The sequence below is a fragment of the Coenobita brevimanus genome, chromosome 13 (assembly GCF_032717465.1).
Source record: "Coenobita brevimanus isolate Jiangsu-jjx chromosome 13, ASM3271746v2, whole genome shotgun sequence".
Lineage (NCBI taxonomy): Eukaryota > Metazoa > Arthropoda > Malacostraca > Decapoda > Coenobitidae > Coenobita > Coenobita brevimanus.
In genome coordinates, this window is record NC_136966.1 from 26,592,794 (window position 1) to 26,605,543 (window position 12,750).

The following is a 12,750-nucleotide window of genomic DNA, read 5'->3' on the forward strand; positions in this document are numbered from 1 at the left end:
TATATTTACATGCATTACTTTCACTTGCTGTTTACACATTATTTACACATTATTTACAATTCCACTTGCACTGTTTTACTCAATAGAAAGATCATAGTCACTCTTTTATCAATTGTCAGCCCTTTACCTCTTTCCACACGGGGTAAAGGTCACAGGGCCCTGTGCATGGGGGTGAAAAAGTCCCTGAAGTCAGCAAGAAGAAACAGACGTACCTCCACTTCGGGAGATGAGAATAAACTGATAAGGGAGGGCCGGGGTAAAGGCCTACTTAGGGGATATTCAGTGCTACCAATGTTAGCTCTTCAAACAGCTATGTATAGCACTGAAACGATTGGCAGGAAATCTAGACAATACATTATAAATTAGGTAGTTCCAGGTGAATGTAAATATCACTTAGGCTTCTCCCTTCCCTCCTTACATGTATATTTATTACGAAAATAGATTATACGGCATATTTCAAGGGGAAAAAACAGCGAAAATTAGCGAACGAGTGCACGTGAGGTGCTGTCAGGTGATAATTAGCCAATTCCAGGTGTATGGCCCTCTCACTTGCCTTATTTCTTTCTTGTATATATTGTTTGGTATAAGAATAGGACATAGGGCTTATTTCAATGGATGAAATCAGTGAAAAATTCCAGGGATGATTTACTTAGCTAAGCACGGCCGGGCAGGCGAGAGGATAGGGTAATGGAGGGGGGGGGGTAGGGAGGGGAGTCCAGAACGGGGAGAAATGGCTAAATTGTCAACAATGGATGGGAGTACAGATGAGATTAGGAGTGCTGACTAGTGTTGGACATTGGCAGTACTGATAGATGATACAAGCCCCCACTTGGAAGCCTGGGTGAATTCAAAATAACACAGAATCACAAAAGCGACACCCCACGGTATGATCCCTTGCTCCCAAGCGTCACGAAAGTGACGCCCCGCGGTTAAGGGGTTAATTGTACATAACCCTTCACATCTAGGAGAACGCAAGACGGTAGCCAAGGGAAGACAGTTTTTCTATTGGCCTTCTCTACTGACCGATGTGCGACATTTTGTTAAATCATGCAAGTCATGTCAGCAGTTCAAGGGTCATGGGAAGATTGTGCACCATTTTAAGAAATTGCCACCAGTAGGTGAAAATGGTCAGAGAGTTGTGATAGATCTCATAGATTTGCATAATAGTAGGAGTGGTCATAGGTATTGTCTCACGGTGATAGACCATTTTTCTAGGTATCTACGTATCTACCCCCTTCGTACAAAATCCACCAAAGCCGTAGCTGAAGAATTTAAGAAGGACATCTGTAGGTATGGCATGCCGCAGGTAGACATCATGGACAACGGAGGAGAATTCACCAGTGCAGAGTTTAGAGATTTTTGTAGGAAAGCCGGGATCAAGCAAGGATTCTGTCTACCCTACCATCCCCGAGGATATTCAGTTATTGAGAGAGCACATAGGACCTTAAAGACAGTACTGGCAATCTTGAGCCAAGAACACCTGAATATGTGGCCCATGCACCTGTGCGACACCGAGAAAGTGTTGAACGAAGCAGTGCATACGTCCCTAGGTACATCACCATTCTTTGCTTTTTATGGTCGTCATCCAAATCATGAGGTGGGAGATTTGCAGTTGCCTACTGATGAAGACTGTGTAGAGAAAATAGATATCAAACAGATGCTCAAGGAGACACAATGTCGGATGACAGCAGGATACCTTAACAGGGCAAATGAGGCACGTAGGAATGATTCTCTTGAAGCAGGTGAATTAATTTGGATGTATGTCGAAGAGTGCATGCCTGGTACGGCATTAAAGCTAAATAGAAAATGGCAGGGTCCTTACAAGATTGTCAAAGTTATCGATGAGGGTAGAGCCTATGAGTTAGAAAATGTGTTTGATTGCACCATCTTGAGTAGGGCAGCTGAAAAGGTCAAAAGATATGTTGAAAGAGATGCCTTATTGAGTACAGTGGATCACAAGTTTTTGACCAGTGAGGAAGAGGAAGAGATACTGCCAAGTGTAAGATCCCGGAAACCACCTGAGAGGTTGCAGTACTCATAGATGATGGGTGTATGGTGTATATATTGTATATACTCATTTTTTTCTTTCTCTGAGCACGTCTTGTCCTTGCCTTAACTGGCTGGGAACAGGGAGTCAGGTATGCCCTTCCAGGTCTCTCCGGACTGTACTTGCGTATTTATCTTTTCTACCAGTACCTATAAGTTGTAATTTTGGGTCAATCAGTAGGGTTGAGTAGTTGTTTAGGGTATGTCCAGCTTTTGGAGAGATGAAGCGTGGAAGCTGCATGTTTGTCAAATCGAGTACACCACGGTGTATAGACCGTCGTTCTTGCCGTACCTCGATTCTTTTGTTTCTTTAGGTTAGATTGTTAGGCTTAGTTAAGGAAAGTGAGATCTCACAGTTAGGACTTTTCTTTTTTTTTTCCTCAGAGTTAGGGAATTGTACATGTGAGGGGCAGTTCTACCTGAAGGTCTCCGCCTGGATGTTTCCTACTTGCTTTGAGAAACTCAAGCGCTGAGTGAATGTAATACCCAAATTGCAGTATGGGATTGCTCAGAGAGAGAGAGGGGAAGTTTCCAGTTTCTCTATAGGGCTTGGAGAAGTTGAACTATGGGGCTCTCGCATGTTAGGAGAAGTAGGTAGGTTTTGTTCGGTCTCTCTGGACAGAATGCAGTGGAGCGGCTCGTATTACTCTTTGTTAAGCACAAAGTTTCTCCAAGTAGCAGGACATTCTCCTTGTGAGTAATATTTCTGGTGAGTGACATACGTTGTCAGTTGCATATTGTGAGTAGCATGAGAAAATTTACTCGTGGTAGAGGAATTATTTTTTGTTGCGGACATGATAGCCGCCGACTGTTCTCAAGCATGGAGCTTATGTAATATCCCACAGTTGCAAAATAGGACAGGCCAGCTGGTGTCTTTGGAGCGTTTAGATTGGTTTCTCCTCACAAGCAAGGAGCGTGTGAAACACCCTACAGTAGCAGTATTGAGGGAGACTGGTCATGTAGGTGAATTTATGTAGAGTTTCTTAAATATGGGTACTGGGTATTTCCGAAGAGTTCAGGTCCAGTCGATCGAACTTTTGATCTCCCCTAACCGTGGGTGGATGTATTACCCGGAAGTGATAATGAGTTGTATCTAGTTTATTTTATGACCAAAAGTTCGGTTTAGTGAGAGAGTGTGGCCGAGGTATGGCTGTTTCAATGTGAATGTGATCAGAACATAGATTAAGTTACCTAGTTGCTAAGTCATTTTTTCCCCCTGCTGTAGTAATAAAGATTTTAAATGGCATAAGCCATCATCCCCCCCTCCTCCCCCTTTCCATTACGCAGTTTTGGCGTGTTGGACTAGCTCACCGGCCGTGAAAAGTAGCAGATGGTCGGTACTGTTGTCATCCCCTCCCTTCCAAGGAATTCTGAAGTGTGTAATGGTGATGCCATTAGCCATTGGAAGAGCGAGTCCTGAGTTTCCCGCTCACCACTCCGGTATTCTATGAGCTGAATAGTGAGTGTGTTCAAATGTGGAGGTTGAAGTCCCAGTGAGTGAGTCAAGGTCCCAGTGCGTGAGTCAAGGTCCCAGTGTGGAAGTCAAGGTCGGGAGTGGCAGAGGACTGGACCAGTGAACTATTTGCTCAGAGGGATGATTATGAAGAAACATATTGGACTGGGACAAAGGAGCAAAGTTTTGTGGATTTGATATTCTATCAATCTATCTATATACCTAGTCTGCTTCCCCCAAGGAAAGGGAGGTAGCCGAGACAGGACGACACACTCCCCATTTACTCATCCATTCAAACACATTCATTCGCATCTTAGCCCCAAAGGGGAGAACGGACAGATCCTCACTGCACCACACCGCACAAGGGTCAACTGCGCAATGCAATCAGTGACATCCGCAGCAGGGCCCAACAGTAGAGCTGGTTTACCCCTGACACATCATAACAGACTCATCCCCTTACCTGCACCTGACCTGAAATACCTGATCAGACCAAATGCAGGAGAATATCCCCTCAGGGTTGCGTCATCACTTATTCATTCACAATTCCTCTCCATTTATTTCTGTCACGCACAGCCACTCTTCCTTGCTCAACAGACATCCCTCTCACATCCAGCGCTTTCTTCACATTGTCCATCCATCCTATTCGTGGTCTTCCTCTCAGCCTTACACATCTCACATCAGATCAAGTTATCTTTTTCACCAATTCCTCATTATCCATTCTCTCCATATGCCCAAACCATCGCAACACCCTCTGCTCAACTCTACCAGCCATCTCCCAAACAACTCCAGTTCTCCTTCGCACTTCATCATTCTGCACTCGATCCATACGCGTCACTCCACACATACTCCTCAGACACCTCATCTCCATTACATTCAATCTTTTCCTCTATGTTACACCCATATTCCATGTTTCAGCCCAATATAATGCAGTCGGTACCACAACACCCTCATACAGCCTTCTCTTTACATCCATTCTAAGCGAACGACATCTAAACACTTTTTTCATTCCTCCCAGCACCTTTCCTACTTCATTTATTCTAAACTTCACTTTTGCATCTATTCTTCCATCCACAGCAACATGTGACCCTAGATATTTAAAACACTCTACCATATATTTTTTTTTGGAACAACTTGCCAACTGATTCAGGTTTAATCTGTAAAGCAAGTAGCAGGGGAAAATTTCTACCTTTCTTTTTTTCTTGTTAATACACATTTCCTCCCACTCAAACTTTATTGTTTGTATAACCCTTGAGAACTGGTGTTATAGAGCTTACCTAGTAGTTTGTTAACCCCTTAACCGTGGGGCGTCACTTTCGTGACGCTCGGCCACAATGGATCAGACGGTGGGGCGTCACTTTTGTGATTCTGTGTTATTTTGAATTATCCCGGGCTTTCAAGTGGTGGCTTGTATCATTTATCAATACTGCCAATGTCCAACACTAGTCAGCACTCCAAATCTCATCGTACTCCCATCCATTGTTGACATTTTAGCGATTTTCCCCCCTTCCTGACTCCCCTCCCTACCTGCCCTCCATTACCCTGTCCTCTCACCTCCCACGCTGCGCTGCGCTAAGCAAATTTCCCCTGGATTTTTCCACATATTTCATTCATTAAAATAAGCCTTATGCCCTATACTTATACAAAATAATATATACAAAAAAAAAATAAGGTAAGTGATAGTGTTATACACCAGGAATTGGCTAATTATCACCTGACAACACCTCACGTGCATTCATTTGCTACATTACCACGGTAATTTCCCTTTGAATTATGCCTTGTAATCGATGTCTGTAATAAAAATATATATCAGAAAGGAAGGGAGAAGCCTAAGTGACATTTACATTCACCTGGAACTATCTATTTCTTTCTGTATTGCCGTGATTTTCTATCAATAATTTATTAGCATGTAAGTTAGCAGCTGTCAGCCTCAGTGTCATTGTCAACCCTTCCCTTCTCAGATAAGCCACGGCATTTAGTTCCTTGTCCTCCGCTGTGGTCAAACCATGTCGCACTCGCGCCCCGCCATTTCTGCCACTTCTGCGCCCATTGCAAAGGGCCCCGTGACCTCTATCCCCATAAAATGTCATGAGGGAAGCAGGAAAGGCCTTAGTGACTCTGCAGTGGCATGTGAACTAGCAGAATTCTCCATGGTGATGATGGATAGTGATTTTGACGATTCAGGTGAATCGTGTGATGAGCCGGGTGAGGTAATTGTGCCAGAAAGTGCTAGTACAAGTGCTTCAATGTCGGAAGTTATCCCTAGCTCCAAGGGAAAGGAGCCGTTAATGCAGCAAGGGAAGGAATTTGGGAAGGGAGTGAAAAGGCGGCGTGTTAGCCCCAGAACAATGGCCCCGCGTGACCCAGCCCACCATGAGTCCCGAGTTGATTCACCTCCCCGTTCCCCAAGCCCAACTTCACTCATTCCTTCCTCTTTGTCTGCTGAGTTATCTCCGGAGTTTTCGTCGCCGGAGTCACCACCAGCATCAACAGCGAAGGCAGGCCGTAGAGGAAGAGGTAAAACCCCTGACTAGTAAAAGTAGAGTTGGTAGTAGAGTAAGGGCTGCTAGTGCTGTACGGCAACCCAGGGTCAGTGCGAGTGACCTTGAACAGGGTAAATCTTCCTCACAGCCACCCACTACCACCACCCACCCTACACCGCCACGACAGGGAATCCTGGACGGAAGGGTCCGATTTTGTGCCTGAACATTTAGTTTTTGATGAGAGCTCCTCAGGAGTTCAGCCTGCCTTCACTATTGACGATAATGCTGAGTGTGTGGACTACCTTTTGGCCTTCCTAGATGACGAAGTCATGCAACACATATGTGATAAGACCAACAGGTATGAATCACAACGTGCTGCAAGTGGTACAGGTGCAGCCAAGATGCAACAGTGGTCCATGCTGGGAGTGCAGGAGCTGTATGTATTCTTTGCCCTCATGCTTCTCATGCCACACTCCAAGAAGCATGAGTTGGAAGAATACTGGTCCATGGACCCCTTACTACCCTCACCCACCTTCAATAAGAACATGGCCAGAGATCGCTTCTGGAACATCATGGGAAACCTGCCCTTTGCCGACAACGATGTACCTTCCCAAACCAACCCACTCTGGAAGATCCGGGAGATTCTGAGCAGAATGAAGGATAAGTTTATGTCATTCTTCCACCCTTTTCAGAAGGTTGTCATTGACGAATCCTTGGTTTTGTTCAGAGGACGTCTTCGGTTTGTTCAGTACATTCCAAGCAAACGCCATCGCTTTGGAATTAAGTTCTTTGTACCATGCGACTGTAAGACGGGGTACATCCTTGACTTCGTCATTTATTCAGCCAGCACTGTCGATCTCGATAAAACACACCCCCTTGGCTTCTCAGGCTGTGTAGTGAAAGTGCTCCTTGAAAAGTATTTTGGTGGGAATCATGTGCTGTATACAGACAACTATTATACAGCACCGAAACTTGCCAAATACCTTTCAGAGCACGGCATTGGCTCCTGCAGCACTGTCAAAAGTAATCGTGCCCACTTCCCTAAATTCACAGAGGCAGGAACCTCGCAGCGAGGAGACGTGCACCTACGCAAGTCTGAGAAGATGCTGACAATATGGTGGCATGACAAGAGGGTCGTGCACATGTTCACCACCGTACATAAGGGGGAAATGACAGACAGTGGGAAGGTCGACTGCAGGACAGGCGAATCTGTGATGAAACCTAATGCTGTGTTGGACTACAATATCAACATGCGGCTGGTGGACAAGTCCGACGTGATGATTGGTGAGATCGACTGCCTCAGGAAGAATACTAGGTGGTACAGGAAAGTTTTTCTGCATCTCATAGATATGACAATGCTGAACGCCTTCATCCTGTACAAGATGAAGGTCAAGCCACCCAAGTCCTTCTCCCTGAGGTTGTTCGCCAGGACTTGTGTCCAGCAGCTGCTGGAAAGATATGGTAGGGTGACAGCAGCAACTCCAAGGCGCCATCCAGTAACACTTCCCGACCGACTTGAGCAGAGGGCGTATATGGATCGGCACAGACTGGAGCTAATGCCTGCCACAGGGAAAAGGAAGGCTGCGATCCGCAGGTGTCAGGTGTGTGCACATACCACCCACCACACACCTGAGCACAAACGCACCTCTTGGCAGTGCGCTGAGTGCCAGGTTCCCCTCTGTGTTACCTGCTTCTTTGATTACCACAACGAGAAGCAGTTCTAACAGTGCAAGTGGGAAAGGAGAGTAATGTGGAAAAAATGTGTAAATAATGTGTAAATAGCAAGTGAAAGCAATGGATGTTCAGTACATATGATTGAACAGTGTATTATAGTTTTATCTTACTGAAAGTGACAGTGACTAACATAGTGTAAGTGAAATAGAAGGGTAAATATTGAAAATACAATAGAAAATGTAAATAGTAATGTAAGTAATTAGTAATATAAGAATATGAGTACAAATACTTTATGTTATAACAGTGAAAGTGAATCCGTGGCTCTCTACGTATTTTACTGAATGAAAAATTGAATGACTTCAGTGACAATAAACTAATACTACTGAAGGAAACTTATGGAGAAAGACTCCAGATACATATAAGTGTGATATAGTAACAGAAATATAAAGTGTGAGGGGATGACAGAGTACCAAGAGCGAACTAGCGCAAGTGCGACGGTCAGACGCGCTCATAATTTTCATTGCTTTCACAGTGGGTTTTTTTTTTGGAGTATGGATCCCAGACTACTTGAAAATCATAGAGTAGTGTTTATAGTGTTAATATCTGGCTGTGGTAATCATATTACGGGTTGTCGGGAAGTGTAAAGTGGAGACTTCGTTACCCAACTTCAGAGGTCTCCACAAGTCCCACGGTAACTGATGAAGGCTCAACAAACATTCCAGGAGAAAGCTGAAGGTATGTGCCATAAGCATATATAATTTAAATATTCTAGGACTAATAACTGATTTTTGGCAAATATTTTTTGAGAGTCTGTCGGAGCCCGAATAACCCCGCAGGACATGCAAAACATTGGTAAACATGCCTGCAGTGCAGGGGTTAATGTGTAACCTTAGAAGCATTTTGAGGGGATATTGCGAAGGTTGGGCTTGGGTTGGCCGAGTTGGAGACTGGCCCCATCATTTTGGCATGCTGCCACTCTTAACTTGGCCACTTGAAAATTAATAAACGCAACCAAAGAAGCCACTATTGCGAGAGAGTCCCCGTCAACCTGAGTTCCCGACCGTTCCAGCCTGCAGTGGTCATCACCAGTAACTTGATTTTTGCCCCTTTTGACCATGTAAAAGTCTGGATCGCAGAGGTGACAGTACAATTTGAAGTCACTGGTCATAGTAAATAAGTGCACAAAAATAATGTGCATTAGTCTGTGAAAGTTGAAATAGTTCCTGGGTCTCTTATAATCCCTCTTCAAAAGTGTGAGCAGAACATGGTCTTTCTAAAGTACAAAGATAGATTAAACTAGAACAGTTTAATAAGATTAGAGTGTTCGCCTTTTTGGCCCAGCAACACCGGGTACCCCTGCTAGTTCTCTTATATATACACACTGATTTTATGATTAATCTGAATTATGTTCTCTGAACCTTACTTTCTATATTACATGTGAGTTTCTGATCACCATGCCTGAATCTTTTACCTAGCATGCTTCGCTCCGACGCTCCGAAAAGCGTCGTTAGCTGCACCAAAAAACGCGTACTATCAATTTGAAATAAATATGAGACACAAAGAAAATCCATCTGTTTGCAGCTTAGTAACGTTTTGCAAAATTTTAGCAAATGTACATCATTATATATATTGTTATGTGAATCATCAGTCAGTCTGAATATCCTTCGTATGTTCCAATTATATGATTTTAACTGGGTGGTAGGTGGTGGTGACCATCATGCACTCACTTGGTGCAGTGCTGCCTACTTCTTCCTTCACCTTTATCGTTCTTTTTCTGTGTCTGCCCTCCTCTTTTCCTGTATCTCATCTTTCCTATCAAATTTTTTTGCTCTTTCTTTTTCAGGTGACTTTGCATTGGGTGACAAGTTTGATGGTTTCCTGTAAGCCAGGAAACCATTTACAACGCTGAGTGGTAACCATACATTATAACCAACCCATACATGTTCCCAAAGTGTCAACAAACGGGTCGGCGTAGGGTTAGTGCCCCCTCCCGTAAAACAAACAAGTTAGAGATAAACGATCACCCCGTACGGGATTATGGCGTCAGGCTATAGATAGACTGCTCAGTTAATCTGAACCATGTTCTCTGAGTCCAATTCTCAGATATACACTTGAGTTTCTCCTTAAAGTGCCAGCGCTGCTCCCAGGGACTGCACCGCTCCGACACTTCTGAAAATGATTTTTGACATTTAGTCGCACCAGGAAAAGTGTAGTTCCAATTTGGATCAACTAAGGGACGTTAAGAAAAACCAGCTTCTTGCAATTTTCGAAACGTTTCAGAAAATTTTAGCAGTGGTAATGTACACATGTATAATCAACGTAAAACATTTGCCTGTTATAGCTGTTTGCAGGGTATCATAAACATCCTCCTCGATTTTCATAAAAGGACAAACAGGCATAAATTCGTGTGTATCCATCTATCTATATACAGTATAGGTATATAGATAGAGAGATAGAGAGACAGATATGTACATATACTGTTTTATATATATATATATATATATATATATATATATATATATATATATATATATATATATATATATATATATATAATTATAGATAGATAGATATAGATTTGGATATAGATATAAATAGATAGATAGATAGATACACGGAGATAACTATACCGGCAACAAATAAAAGGGTCCAGGTATCATCTGCATAGCTGACTCACGGATTATGCCACAGTTCAGGTGAAAGTCATGTGCCGGGCATGCATAGATTCGAATACTTAGGGGACAGCATGTCCACCACCCGTAACCCTTTCACTCCTGTGGAATCTCTGAATGGCAGTCTAGCCTTCGACACCCCATAGTCATATGATGAGTATTGACTATATTTTCACTTTCAGCACCTTTCCTTCCCTCCCCCCCTCCCCTCAACCACAGCTACTCGCACTTACATGTAAGACTTGGGATTGATGGGAGTGCCTTCCAGCCACCACCATTTGCCTCCTCCCTCTTTCGTGGCACCCACCCAGTATATTGCATCATCGTAGTCTGAGGAGTTAGTAGGACTTGTGTTATGTTGGGAGAGTTGAGCTGCTTATTGAATTAGGTCGTTTAAGGAAAGTTTATTTCAACTGCAAATAATTGCCTAATGAGCAATGATTTCTCACTATGTTCAACTTCTGAGATTAATTTCCATCCTTTCATGTATGTTATTCGTTAAAAATCAATTGGAATAACTAAAAAGTTGACTTTCTCACACTAAGAGCATCAGTGTATGGTACCTTACAATTAATCGACGTAACTTAGAATAAAGTTAGTTTAATCCTTTTGCAAAAATACATTGAACCTGATTGCAAGTTGCAAAAGTTTAGTAGATTATGTAAATTGTCGTTAACCGTCATCATATTTGGTTACCGTATATTACTTCATTGAACGTTATAGATGAGGAGAGATGACGCCAGAGCAGCACTGTTTTGCTGTTAGAGTGGTTTATGCTAAGGTAGTTTAAAGGTGGGTTTCATAAAGTATGGAAATAGTAGGCATGTAACTCACTGGATGAACATTGGACACGAAAGATAGGCAAATGACTTATCACAAACTAGTGAACGTACATGGTATCTCATCATTTTCATGTTCGATGAAATATGCATGCAAGAGACGTAGCTTATCAATGTTGAAGTTGGAAGCGAGGTCAACCGTCCACTGTATGTCTGACTTGTTAAGACAGCGAGCTCGTGCTTCATACCAGGTGTAGCGGACAAAGCCCCATATGGGGTGAGAGGCAACTGGTTGTACGAAGAGACAAGTGGACCCCATGCTGTCGAACTCGGCCGGACAGCCTTCGTCCACGGTCGGACACATATAGAGGGTGAAGAAAAAATATGGCCAGCGACATGTCAGAATCACATTGCTAAATAAATATTTAAACGTTATACTCTAAGATACATTGGAGCACCATATGTAAAAGAATTGTATGTACAAGATGTTGGTTATTACAAGAAACCGTACCCTATTAGGTGAAATCTCCCGACTGCATTTGTTGCATTGCTGTAGAACACATCACAAGAACTGGTATTTCATTCGTTAAGGTAAGATCACCGTACATTCAGTACAGTATTGTAAATTTTTGTGAAGCTTTTCACTGTTACTCTAACCTTGAGCTCCGGTGGTGAGGACTAATGCCAGAAACGTGAGCGCAAAGACCCAAGACTGCGCCATGTTGATGCTTCTTTTCGCTCTGCTACCACACAGCTGAATCACGTCGTCCTTCTTTCATTTTATATCACGTGGTAAGACGGCGCTGGGTAAAGATAACAGCCCCCAACTGGCAGGTGGCCCAACCCCTATCACCCTTCCTCCAACCCGCCCTTCTCCTACTCCTCTCCTTATAGTTATCACCACCTGTTACTGTTAACGATAAGTTATAAAAGTGGATCAGGGTCGTCTCGTAACAAGTATCCTTTTCATTTTATCAACCTACCTATTGTGGATACTTAACCATGTGGATATGATACAAGTATATATATATATATATATATATATATATATATATATATATATATATATATATATATATATATATATATATATATATATATATATATATATATTGTTACGGAACAGAGAAAGATAATGTACACTTTAAATTAGTGAGAATACTAAAAATCACTACTGTCCCGCAAAGTTCCAGGTTCAAAACAAAAGAGTTAGGTAAAATTACAAGTTAAAGTTTAATGCTCAAACTAACAACAAAACATTCAGGACTCATAAGGATAATGTAATGGCAAAAAACAGGTTAAATATATAGTTAACTGCAATAGCCTCTATTAACACGAAATTAGCATGAGTAAATTTATCTAAGTCAGCCCTGATAAAATGAGAATACCAGATAATACTCAGTGAATGCGAGATATATTATTACAGATACAAAATATTATTAAGGGTTGACACCCAAAACACATGAACCACAAAAACTTTACTAGGCCTAAGAATTAACACCTTATGCTACACAGGACAAGAAAAAATGCAATAACAGTTATACTCAAATTACACAGTTGCTAGATGGTTGGAGACTTCCTGAGCACTCACAATAATAACAACTGTACAGAGGAGGATAGAGATGTGAACAAAATGAGGAGTAGAT